Below are 13,801 nucleotides of genomic sequence, written 5' to 3' on the forward strand. Positions count from 1 at the left end.
TTGGTTCCAGGTGATTTCTAGACCCTACCTGATTTAGGGCTTCTTTAGCCAGAAAGTGACATGTACTCCATGTTTTACAAGGAAGACAGAATCTGGCTGATAATGAGGAGGCCATTGCTTTGCTGTGGATATCAAGATAGTGCTAAAGATGTGTAATAAAAGTCCAGGTGAGAAAACAAGCTAAAAGCAAATGCTTTTTATGTTTCAGTTTTCCTTGGAGGAGAGAGGAAGAAGATTTCTCAAAATTCCCAAGGTTGAATTTTTATATGTTAGGATCCAAGCCTGGTTGTCTCAGTTCAGAGAATTTTGTTGTTGATATTTGTTTTGTTTTTCATTGCTTTTTGTGTCTACAAGGTAACTGAAAAAATTATAGAGCATTACAGTGTTATATAGAAAGAGAAGAGATACACGAATATCATTTTTGTTGGTAAAAGCTGATGAGAGAAGTAGAGGAAAAGAAAAGGCAAATTTTAGATACGAATCCTGTCTTTGTTTTCTGGATCTAGACAAGGATTAGATTGAAAAGCGTTTGGTTGTAAGACTAGGCGGTTGATATCTGATGTCTTTTTTACATCCCTGTGATGCTGAAAGATTGTACTTGCCTCAGAAAATCCTAATATTAAGTAAAAAAATGATGCCTGAGTGTAAGAATGTAGATGCTGAGGAAAGTACTTATGTAGAGGGCCTGAGGTAGTTCCCTTGCTTCTCCTCAGACAACACACAATATATAGATAATCAAAACTTTCCCGTGTGCCCACATGAGGCAAAATCAATAGAGCTGAGTGGAAGGGGTGGGATGAGTAGGTAGCCATATGGACAAACAAGGGCCACCACTAGGCTGTAGAAGCAGAGTTGCACTCACAGCAGCCACAGTGAGTCACCACAAGGAAACCATTAGACCTTAGGCAGGAGGAGAAAACAAACTTCCTATTATAATAGCCAAACTCTTCTGCTGTGATCACAGAGAGACACTGCAGACAGTATGAAATACAGTGTGGCACTTCCCCAATAAAATGAGAAAAAACAGAGTTCCAGGTGCCATTTTGAAAGGTGGATCACAAGAGAAGGAGTCCTCAGAAGTAAGAAACCTTAGAATATCGAGTAATTTATAACCTAGATTCTTTTAACTGTATATCACTAAGAAACTTTTCATTGACAAGATCAAATGTATTCACCACCATTGAGGAAAGACATCTACTATAGGAAAGATCACACTTTTTTGTACATCTGATGTACACTATAAACACTTTAACCCCATTCCAATCTCAAATTAATTACAAGTCACCTCAATCATTAAAATAATCTTAATTGATGCCTTGTGCCAGATGTTGGGGATAAAACAGTGAGCAAAATGTCACTGATCTTCATCCATACTGGGTTTACAGAAAATCAGGAGACAGAAAAATAAACAGTTAAATAAAATAAGGTGTGAAAATTGTGTATGAGAGCCTAAAGCAGAGGAACCTAGTCAGATAAAAAAAAATAGTACAAATTACACCTAATTACTTGTTATTTTTCTGTAGGCATCCAATGCTCTAGCTATACTGCGTTTCTTGACATATCCTGATATGACTAAGGTCTCAAACTTTCATGCATTTGTTTAAGTCATTCTCTGTATTAGTTTTTGATTACTGCTATAACATTACCATGAATTTTGTAGCTTAAAACAAAACAAATGTATTGCACAATCATTCTGGAGGTCAGAAATCTTAAAATCAGTGTTGTAGGAGTGAGCTCCTACTGGAGGGTTTAGGAGAGAATGTTTCCTTGCCTTTCCCAACTTCCAGAGGCCTTTTGCCTTCTTTGTCCTGTGAGTCTTCATCCTATAATCTAACCTCTGCTCTGTCATTACGTCTCTTTCTCTCTGATTTGATCCTCTTGCCTCCCTCTTACAAAAACCCTTGTGACTACATTGGGTCTACTTCAATAATCCAGGGTAACAGTCCCGTCTCATGATCCCTACCGTAATCACATCTACCAAAGTCCCATTTAACATTTAAGGTAAACATATTAACTGGTTTCAGTGCTGGTCATTTTCTTTTGCTGGGCTGGAAGAAAGATTCATTCAGCATACCACTCTGCAAGAATTTCTATTAGATCTTTTTAGATTTTACTTTTTAATTCTTTTTTTTTTAATTCTTGGTGATAGAAGAAAAAAGGAACAGAAGCAGATAGGGAATAAGCAAAGGAAAGAGAACTAGAAGGAAAGAAAGAAAGAAAGAAGGGAGGAGGAAGAAAAGAAGACAGGAAGCAAGCAAGTCAAGCTAAAATTACAATAGTTTAAAAAATTATGTTTTTTGATGAACTGTTAAAACTAAGACTGCGGGAGAGCTCATGTTATACTATTTTGAAAGGGAGATTTCAAATAACTACTCCAACATATATTCATTTACCTGTGTGAGGATATTAACATTAATATATTTGAATGTTAGCAAAGGAAGTAGATCCTCTTAGCCTCTTACTTCATGATATGTAATGGTTTTAAAATCTTTCAAAAGTAATCACACGTTATCTTTAACTACATGTCTAAAACATACTTTTACTTTTTTAGCACAAAAACTAAACTGTTTTCAGCTGTATCTCAGAAAATGAGAAATGCAGGATGCTCTGTTGGGTGTTCTTAGTTCTGCAATACTATCCCTCAGTTTGTCCTATGGAGTGAGAATTACTGACCCTCAGGGCATGGGGCGAGATTTATTATTTTAACAATTTTTGTAAAGCATGGTCTAATAAGTAAACTCCATCTTCTAACATAAAAGAAGTTCCTTGTTAAAGCTGGATACAATGTCTGCTTACAGGAGATTATCCAAAGCATGATTGTTAAATAAAAAGCCATTTGCATCTGTTTATTTTAACTCAAAATGCATATACAGTCTCTAGCACTAAGTAGGAAAGTAATAGGTTCTTATAGCATGTGATATTTAATTTATCTTTCCTTTTAAAAATTCATGCCATGTAGGTACTCCATCAGAGTTTTTATGGATACAGTTTTCTCATAAAATACAGTTTTGTTAAGAAGTCATCTACTGTTGAGCTTATATATGTCTCTGATATATCTTTCTTTTAGTGCCTCGTAGAAAATGTAGCCCTTCATTTTGTTTTATTATTGAAGGAGAATCCAGCAAATACCTTAGGCTGATTCACCTTAAAAATATCTGTTCTCTCATCTGCTGTGTAGCAAACCTCCCACACAGTTTAATTTGTTCTAATGCTCTTCCCTTTACAGTTGCAGCAGTATTTTCAATTACTTTTAAAGCAGTATTTTCTGAGAAAGAATTGCATTTTACTTTATTGCCATATAGTTTTCTAGATATTTTTGCTTTCCACCATGAGAGGAAAATCAAGTTCTTCTTGGATGAAATAGGATATTTTGCATTTTGCAATTACATAAAGCATTAAATAGGAAGTCTGAGTCCTTTTTTATACCACTAATAAGATAACGTGGCTACAAAGACTTTCAGAGTCACTCTTCAATTCTTTCCAAAGTACTGTCAAAGTTTTTGTAATTTTTGTAAATTTTTTAACATATCAATATTATTAACCACATCAGTGCCAGCCTTTCAAGTCCCTACACAAACCTTCAGTGACTTTTCACTCAGATTTAATTTTAAATCCTTTGAATTAGAGGATACAGAGCTCAAAATAGTCTGCCTCTCCACTCCCAATTCCCTGAACTAAGCTCTCACCACCTCGACTCTGTGTCCATCGGCCATATTGGATAACTTTCTTTCCAAATAAGTGTATCTTGTTCTTACCTCAGTGCTTGCACTTTGCCTGGAACACCGTTCCTCAGCCCCAGGTAGGAGCGAGCTCCCCCTCTTCCCTGCTTCCTATGTCACTCTCCCTGACGACATTTTTGAATATCACAAGTCCCTCTTCACTTTTTTCCCCTGTAGCACTCATCACCACCTAATATGTTGTATAACTTACTTATTTCATGATTTGTATATAAATGTCTAGTAGAAACCAAGCACTCTGAAAATACCAATTGTTTTTATTTGTTTTCTGATTGCATTTAACTTGAGCATCCTCAAAACCTAGAACCATGCTTAGCACAGAGGTCATCAATAAGTCTTTTTGAATAAATTTCTAGTGTTTTAAAATGAACAAATATATATATATATATATATAGCCATCTCTTGTCTGGATTATCACAATTGTTTCTTTATTGGCTGTCCTATCTCCATCTTTACTTCAACACAATCTCAGTAAAGTGAAAGTTTATTCAAAATGTTGAAAAACTGTTGACACATGGTGAAGTGGAGACTGGGAACATCCTTAGGAGGTGCAAAGCCTATGAGAAACAGAACATACTGAGAAAAGTGTTTCTTAAAGAATGATACTGGCATGAGTGTGTCACATAGAAGATGGCACTGCCCAAACTGAGATTCAACCTGTGTGCAGCCAGATCAATAGAAAGACAGAGAAAGTACTTCAGAGACATAGGTTTTGTTTTAAAATTTATTTTGTTTATACACTTAAAAGGGAAACTGGTGAAGAGATGTTGAAATTTTGCTGCAGAACCATTCATATTACTGGAAAAGTCATTAAAATATGTTATTTTGAAAATAAATTAGTAATATAATGTCTATAAAGTCAGAATATTACCTTAATGTTCTATGAATGCTTTCTTTAACTTTTATCTACCAACACAGTAGTTCCAAGGCACTAAACAAACACATTTTTAAACAGTCAATAAGAGAAGAAAAAACAGATCAGAGTATCTAAATGGAATGAAGTGCCTTTTCAAAATCATAAACCACTATGTGGCTAGCGTTAAGGCTGAGAGGACCCTGAAGTAATACAAATGTTTCTGGGTTGATTCAGTTGTTTTCAAGCAGTAGGGAATTTTCAAAATGTTGAAGATTTCTGCCATAAAGTATAATTATAAAAATAGTTTTAACAATGTTGAAGCAAAGATTGTTTGAAAATATCAAATGATGATGATAATGAATTTAATATTATTTTATAACCAAAATGCTTCTCCTTGTGAACGGTTATGAAATGTGTCAATTAGAAGCAAAACACAAGCAGTTATTTCCTATAGAGCAAATCTAAGAGCTGATAGTTTATTTTTTTCTTTTTTTTTTTTCTTTTTTTTCTTTTTTTTTTCTTTTTGCGGTATGTGGGCCTCTCACTGTTGTGGCCTCTCCCGTTGCGGAGCACAGGCTCCGGATGCGCAGGCTCAGCGGCCATGGCTCACGGGCCCAGCCGCTCCGCGGCATATGGGATCCTCCCAGACCGGGGCATGAACCCGTATCCCCTGCATCGGCAGGCGGACTCTCAACCACTGCGCCACCAGGGAGGCCCGAGCTGATAGTTTAAATAGGAAAACACCAAACATGAAACATTAAATTCTATTATGCTGTGTATGATTATAGATTAGGGAACTAAGAAAGGTATATCTGATTTGATAATCCAATAAATATATTTATATGAGTATATAAACATCTATATGTGTATATTTATATCTCTATCTATCTTTGATACATTATAATAATTTGAATACCGCCTATAGCCACTGTGGCCTATAAAGGCCTTGAACACAGAAATTATGTTTATTTATTCCTGCATTCTCAGCTCATGCATATAATACAAACTCCACAAAAACGTTTTGACTTGAAATAATTATTGAATAACATTTTGTTAATATTATATAAGGGTACATATAATTAAACTTCTTTTAATTATAGAATTAAAATTAGATACAAAGCATTTAAAAAAGTTTAGTTAATATGTTTTTTAACATTTTATTTTTGCCATACATATTTAACCTTTTTCATAAAACATAAATTAGAAAGTGTGATTTTAAAAAATTTACTTTGGTTACATATGTGTTTGGTTTACAAGTTTCTGCCAGGTATCCTTCAACTAATATCACGTAATTTGTACATTTTGTACATACGTGTCCTAAGTACCCACGATGTGCCAGACCCTAAATTATACATGAGATGCAATCAGTAATACTCTTATTTTTTAAATTAATTATAGTTAATCGATATATAAGGTCTAAACAGGCCTATACAAGATCTATACTTTGTTTTATTGTGCTTTGCTTTATTGTACTTCACAGATAGTGTGCTTTTTACAAATTGAAAGTTCGTGGCAACTCTGCATGCAGTAAGTCTATTGGAGCCATTTCTCCAACATTTGCTCACTTCATGTCCTTGTCTTATATTTTGGTAATTCTCACAATATTTTAAACTTTTTCACTATTATTATATTTAATATCGTGATCTGTGATCAGTGATCTTTGATGTTTCTACTGCAGAAAGACTACAACGTGCTGAAGGCTCAGATGATGGCTAGCATTTTTTAGCAAAAAAGCGTTTTTAAATTAAGGGTATGTGCATTGATTTTTAGACATGATATTATTGCTCACTCAGTAAGCTAGAGTATAGTATAAACATAACTTTGATATGCACTGGGAAATCAAAACCTTGGTGTCACTTTATTGCAATATTCACTTTATTACAATGGTATGGAAATGAACCCAGGAAGACCTTTGAGGTACACCTCTACAAGTAAGTGTTTACAGGAATTAGCAAGCATGTTAAGGAAGATGTCAAAGTTAACAGTGCAGGGTGTTTAAACACCATGTGAGCTCTAAAAGTGAAAAGAAAAACGTATGTGTGTGTATCTCATTCTCTATAGTGATAATGCTTGCTTTAATCTAGAAACATATGATTGAAGTATTACTTGATAACTTTTAATCCATGTCTAATACTGCTGGATAACATATTACATATGTTTTCATAGCTTCATTTAAAAGATCTCTGCCTTAGAGTGCTAAATAAATGCTTGTATTTATTCCACTAAAAATCTCAGATGGTGACCAAAATATGTCTGGGAACAGTTTCAAGTGTTTTAAATATAATTTAAAGAGTATTCCAAGAATGCTTTTGCAACAATGACAAAACCCTAAACCAGATAATGGAACAAACTACAGCTTAAATTATGTAAGACTTCCAGTTTTTGCTTTGTCCTTCTCTTTTTTTCAATGTCTTTCCCTTCCTTATAATTCTTTATTACTCAGAAATGGCACCAACATACACTATGACTAGGTGAATGGAAAAAATAGGGTAACTCTCTTTCTTTTTAGCTCTGGACACTTCTATTCTAACTGCGAACGTTGTTCTAATTTTTCATTTCATCCTATCTTCTCTTTTTTAAGTGCACTCCTCAAATCTAAAGTTGGTACACTTCGCTTAGCTAGTATGAAGAGACGGCCTGAAGTCAGCCTGACCTTCCTGTTATCAGAAACCCTAATAGAGTTGAGGGACTTGTGTTGGATGAGTGTCCTGGTATAACTACAAGAGAATCCTTGTTCTCATTACTTTAGACTTAAATGATGAAAATAATAGAACAGGGCCAAATAATAGAACAGAGATAATTGCTTTTAAGGTTTTCATGAAACTGTATTTAAATTAAAACCATTAAACCCCAATGATAAACATTCTTATTTATCATTCTTATTAAATTTTTACTTAGAGCAATAAAGCTCAACCATATACCATCTTACAAGAGCCACATCTACATTCCAGCAAAGTATGTTCTTTGTTCTAACTACCTGGACCTTTTCCCAAGTTATGTAAGAATATGATACTGCTGTAAGTATGTGTGAAATCACTAAATTCTGCTGACCTGTGAACCTCCTGAGTCTTGGGATCCTACACCTCCCTCCAAAACAATGCTATTCCTAGAATGCTTCATGCTTACGTTCAATATCTTATTCAGCATTCTCCTCCTTCAAATCAATGATCACTTTCCTGTATCTGTCTGAGATTAGGGTGCCAGCATGGTCAGATTTTAGTAGGAACTCTATCCTGGGTCACAGACTGCCAATTCTGGTTGAGTCCTCAACATGAAGGAAAGAGGATGAGAGAGCTCTCTGGGGTTCTTTCTCTAAGGGCACTAATCTCATTCAGGAGGGCTCCACCCTCATGACCTAATCACCTCAGAAAGACCCCACTTCCTCATACCATTACATTAAGGGTTAGAATTTCAATATATGAATTTTTAGAGGAAAACAAACATTCAGTCTATCACAAGCTTCCTCCATTTAGAGTTCTAGGATACTCAGGAGGAGGGAGTAGATGAAAAAAAGTAATCACATAAGCCAAGTATTTATCACATTATAAAGATGTCAGAGGAAATAGTAAGAACCTTTGAGAAGGGAGGTGTGGATGGGTGAGTCCTATGAATATTTAGAGAATTTTCATTACCTTTAGTATGGTCATAAAGAATGCCTGGGGAAATAAAGTCTATGATAAGATTAGATTCTAAAGAGTCACATATAAGATTCTAGATGGAGCAGAAATTTAATGAGCTTAGCATTTTCTGGCATAATTATCCGTAGTGTAGATTTTCCAAAAATTCCAAATTCAACCTTAGTAACCATTTGTCCTGTTGTCCTTTGATGCTGGACTGTATAATTTGAGGAAGAGGATATTTTTCCTGGAACAATCAGCCCAGAATTGAATTAATGGGAGTTTAGGTTGTTTGAGAGGTTTCCATCTTCACAGCACACAGTGGTTTTCAATTCTCTTGGTGAGTAAGAATCACCTGAAGAACATCTAAAAAAATGTTCATGAATAGGCCTAGACACAGAACTATTGAAGCAACACCCACATTATTCCTTCAAGATTACATCACCTTTGTTTTTACATCTAAATCTAGGCTTTAGAAGTCTGAGGTTTTCAACTTGGGAAAGGATTTCCATCTAAAATGGAGCCATAGGATATGAAATGGAAAATCTCACACATGTATCTTCATAAGAATGGAACTTAAGAGCTGAGAGACTGATTTCGTGTAAACGTCTGATTTACAGAAGATTGAGATTCATCTTCTGACCAAAGAACATCTGCCAAAAATCCCCCCCCTTCTTCAAGCCAATGAATTTACTGCTTGGACTCTGGCTGAACTTCCCCATCCTTCCTTCCTTGCCCATAAATCCAGACTGCCCCAAACCCTCAACAGACTGGAGTGTAGTGGGCTACAGTGTGTGCTTTGCAAATTGCGATTCTTCTGTTATTCCTGAATAAACTCAATTTCTGGTCATTCGAGCTTGCCTCAGTTTACCTCCTTATCTAGGTTAACAAACAATTTATCCCATTTAATGCATTTATTTGTAATTCCAAATTTCCTTTTATAGACACTTTTAATGAAGTATAAAGCCCTTTAGCTTAGTGGTTAAACATTTTCACAAGCAAATCCCTTCTAAGTTGCTCCATGAAATGACTATGATAATTAATAGTAATTAACTACCTGCCAGACACTATTTCAGTTACCTTTATTTTATTATATGATTTAATTTAAATGTCATAATAATACCTCCACAAGGTAAGCACTATTATTATCACCATTGTGCAAAGGAAAAATACGAAGTTTAAAAACCTGCTTACTGCCATGATTATAATCAAACTGAAGATTTGAGTCCAGGCCACCTGAGTCAAGTCTGTACTGTTATCTACATTACAGTGCCTCCTGCCTTAGGGTTTTGTCTCTGAATGCTTATTTGTTGGGATATGTACTACACTTACGTGCACTCCTTTCCCATTATCCCTCATTAATGTACGTCTATCCTTAAAGACCAAGTTCAGGAATCTTTCTAAAGTCTGATCCTGTTACTTTTGCCCACAACATTCTCTTTCCTCCTTTATATTTTTAATAGCCCCTTGTGTAACTCTAATGCAATTACAGTGGGCCATCGGTATCTGCTGTTCCACCTCGGGGATTCAACCCATGGAGGATCCTGTGCTTTGTGAAGTGTCTGTGAAGGTTGAATCTGCACATTCAGAACCCCAGGAGGGCCGACAATGGGACTTGAGCATCCACGGACATTAGTATCCAGAGGAGGTCCTGGAATCAATCCTCTTGACCTCCAAACGGAGGGATGACTGTATATTTCTTGTGTCTCTTTTTATCACATAAGGACAGGATGTGTGTCATATCACCAAAGTGCCAAGCACAGAGTCTTAGACATAAGGGTTTTTCAATTAAAATGTTATGAATGCATGAATTCACATGAATTAAAACAGGCTATAAAATCTTCACAAACTATTTGACCACTAAACTTTGTTTCTTGTTGTAAATAGAAAATAAATAACAGATGAAGTATATAAAAGCAGCCTTAATATACATTTGATAATTAACTGCTGTTCTTTACCTGGATTACATAGAACATTATATTTTCTAACATTGGATTGATTTAGGAACCATAGATATCAGCCTGCTATTTTGCGGAGCAACAAATAATCACACATCTATAGACAGTAACTTTCAAGATAAATTTACACTGATTATTTTCCTTCCTGATGTGCTATTCATATTTAGCTTTTCTGAGAAACCCAACTTGTTACTCTCTTGAGAATGGTCAATGGAAGATCATAAAGTTCCTTATTTAATATTAGAATCTCTTTACAAGTTTATATTAATAAAAAGTTTTTAAATATATACTTGATCAAAAGAACAACAGTGAATAATTTAAAACAGCTTACTTCTACAAGCCCACCTCAAAGATATTCCATGTTTGGTTCCAGACCACTGCAATAAAGTGAATATTGCAATAAAGTGAGTCACATGAATTTTTTGGTGTCTCTGTGCATACAAAAGTTATGTTTAGACTATACTGTAGTTTATTAAGTGTGCAATGACATTATATGTAAAAGAAAACATGTACATGCCTTTAATTAAAAAATACTTTATTGCTTAAAAAATGTTAACCATGATCTGAGCCTTCAGTGAGTTTTAATCTTTCTGCAATAGTAACATCAGAGATTACTGATCACAGATCACCATAACAAATTAAATAATAATGAAAAAGTTTGAAATGTGAGAATCACCAAAATGTGACACAGAGACGTGAAGTGAGCAAAGGCAGTTGGTAAAATTGTGCTGATAGACTTGCCCGATGCAGGGTTGCCACAGACCTTCAATTTGTAAAAAGCATAACATCTGTGAAGCACAGTAAAGTAAAGAACAATAAAAGAAGGTATGCCCGAATAGCTTAGAATAATAGTTAACATTTATGAGCTGTAAGGGAGTCTGGACTTTTGACCTATTCACTTTACATATGAGAAAACCAATAACTGAGAGGTTAAGTGACATGTTAAAATTTACCATCATAAACTAACACAAGCAGAACAGTTCTGATTTAGAAGTGCAATCTTGTAATCTAATATTATGTATCACTACTTTCCCCAATTCTAAGCCAAATTTGAAGTTATTTAAAACATCTCATATAAGGTAATACTTTTTTCTTTTATTTCCACGCAATCATAGCATGGAATGGTTTTAAAATATTTACAATGATAGAGTTAAGTAAAAACTAATAAATACACTATTGGTGCCTTTCAGAGTAACACCATCTAATTGGATACTACATCCTCATTAAGATTTTGTGAGTACTTATTTACTTAATGATAGATATTGAAGGTAAAACCATCTCTTGTATAAATTAGTGAATATTGTAATCCCTCCTACCTTAAGAATTCTAGGAAAATGCTATTTCATATATGTTGCATTTTCTGCATTTTATAATTTTATTTTCACTTGCTAATAATGAAAACATAAAGGAAATACCTAGACATTTTTTTGTTTAATTGACTCTTTTAGAAATTTGACTCCTTTCTTGTTCCAAATAGTGATCTTCACATATATATTCATCCTCTTCTTCAAATGTTTAAAAAAAAAAAAGAATAATGAGTTGATTTATTTTCTCCAGTCTACCCTCCATATTTCATCATGGCCCTTACCTTCATCTTCCCTGTCAAGTCTAAAGGGGGCTGTAAAATGAACCAGGTGGTTAATGATTCTTAAAATTTTATTTCAAATCTCTAAGTTTACATTTTTAAGAAAACATACTGCAATTGAGTGCCTTTGATTTTTCTAAATTTCTACTCTGTTTTAAAAGTAGACTTCTAAATAGCTCTTTTGCTTTGGATATGAGAAACACCAGAGTACAAGAATTCATAGGTGAAGTTTCTCAGAGAAATAATACGAGGGAATGTGTCTCAATGCTTGAAGGCAGACAGATCATGAGAGCAGGCTGTTGAAAGAATCACTTTAAAATGACTATAGAGGACCACAAGCAGAGGAAGAAGGAGGCAGTGTACCAAGTGCTGATTCAAAAAAATCTGAAGAATACTTGGGATTTGATAAGTTATAGTCAACAGAGTTGGGATGGTAAGAAAGGCTGCTTAGGACTTCTTTGAAAGAAAGCTTATTATGAAATTATTTTTGGCAAGGCGTATACTTCTGTTAACCCTCTTCAAGTGCTGAATTACATAGAATTGCCAATAATTGAACATTTTTGACATAAAAAGAACAATTTTATATGATTCAACCTACTGTAATAAACTCACTTGTATTTCCACATCTATTACTATATAAAAATCCATCTTCATTCTCTCTGTTTATTCTCTGTTAATGAATAATCATATTCTCATGGCAAACAACTAATAGGTCGATCTAAAAATGTTTCATCTAAAAAATAAAATGACTAATGTTTAGAAGAAACAGAAAAGACAATCTTATTAACATATTTTAGTAATAAGTGAACGAAAAAACCTTGGTTGAATCAAATCCTGGTTGTGCTGACATGTGGATTAACTGAGACTGTCAAAGTGTTTCTGTTTCAACACTGTGTGTGTATGTGTATGTGTATGTGTGTGTGCTGTGTGTTTAATTAGTACTTTAACAGTAATTGTTCTTAGTGACATTTTGGAAACTGTGTTTAACATTTATATTCAATTGCCTTTCACAATCATTTTTATTATACATTCTATTTCTAGTTTATAGTTTTCTTATCCTCATTCTGCAAATTTCCTGTCCTCTTTCCCCTTAAATAATTTCTAGACCTTTCATATTTCTTTTCCTTAGCTCCCAGTGGAATTTCTTTCATTAAAACTGCTAGATTGACATCCTTAGTGAGATACACTTCTAGTTTTTCCTCCATATGCACAGCATGTCTGAGACTATTCAAATTGTGATAGCACCATTTGCACCAAAAGAGATACATTTGGGCCTAATTAACTTTTTTTCATTAAAAATGACCTTGTTACAGTGAAACGGGCATTAGGCAGCCTCAGCCCTCCCAGATATACATTTAGAAACATAGCAAAAAAAGAAGAGATATTTTGGATACTTCTGAGTCTTCCAGTCATATGACTTAGATATCATTAGCTGCAGATGGTGTTATTTTATTTATTTATTTTGTGGTACGCGGGCCTCTCACTGTTCTGGCCTCTCCTGTTGCAGAGCACAGGCCCTGGACACGCAGGTTCAGTGGCCATGGCTCATGGGCCTAGCCGCTCCGTAGCATGTGGGATCTTCCCGGACCGGGGCACGAACCCGTGTCCCCTGCAGGCGGACTCTCAACCACTGTGCCAGCAAGGAAGCCCCAGATGATGTTATTAACACTATCGTCTTTAATAAGAAGATTAATTTGTCCAATGATGCAAATGGCTGCTTTTCCCCAGTGAGCACTTTAATATTAGAGATATTCACTATCCTGTGATGTCAGTGTCTTTACTCCTTCTAGTGACAAATATGTGCATCAGTAGGACATGTGGAAAACACAAAGCTCCAGGATAATATGAAATACTGAATGATACTGTATTGAATGGCAGTGTGTTCTCCTTTTGAAAGAGAAAGAACAATTTTGAAAATAATAAATTAATTGTGCATTCTTGTATTTAATCCTCTTTGTTTTCTTATGTTTCCGTAGGTCAAATACATGACCTATTTTAAGTTTTTTTGCTTTATTTATATTGTAACTCTACCAAGAGCAGGATTTGGC

Source organism: Mesoplodon densirostris, chromosome 3 (assembly GCF_025265405.1).
Source record: "Mesoplodon densirostris isolate mMesDen1 chromosome 3, mMesDen1 primary haplotype, whole genome shotgun sequence".
Taxonomy (NCBI): domain Eukaryota; kingdom Metazoa; phylum Chordata; class Mammalia; order Artiodactyla; family Ziphiidae; genus Mesoplodon; species Mesoplodon densirostris.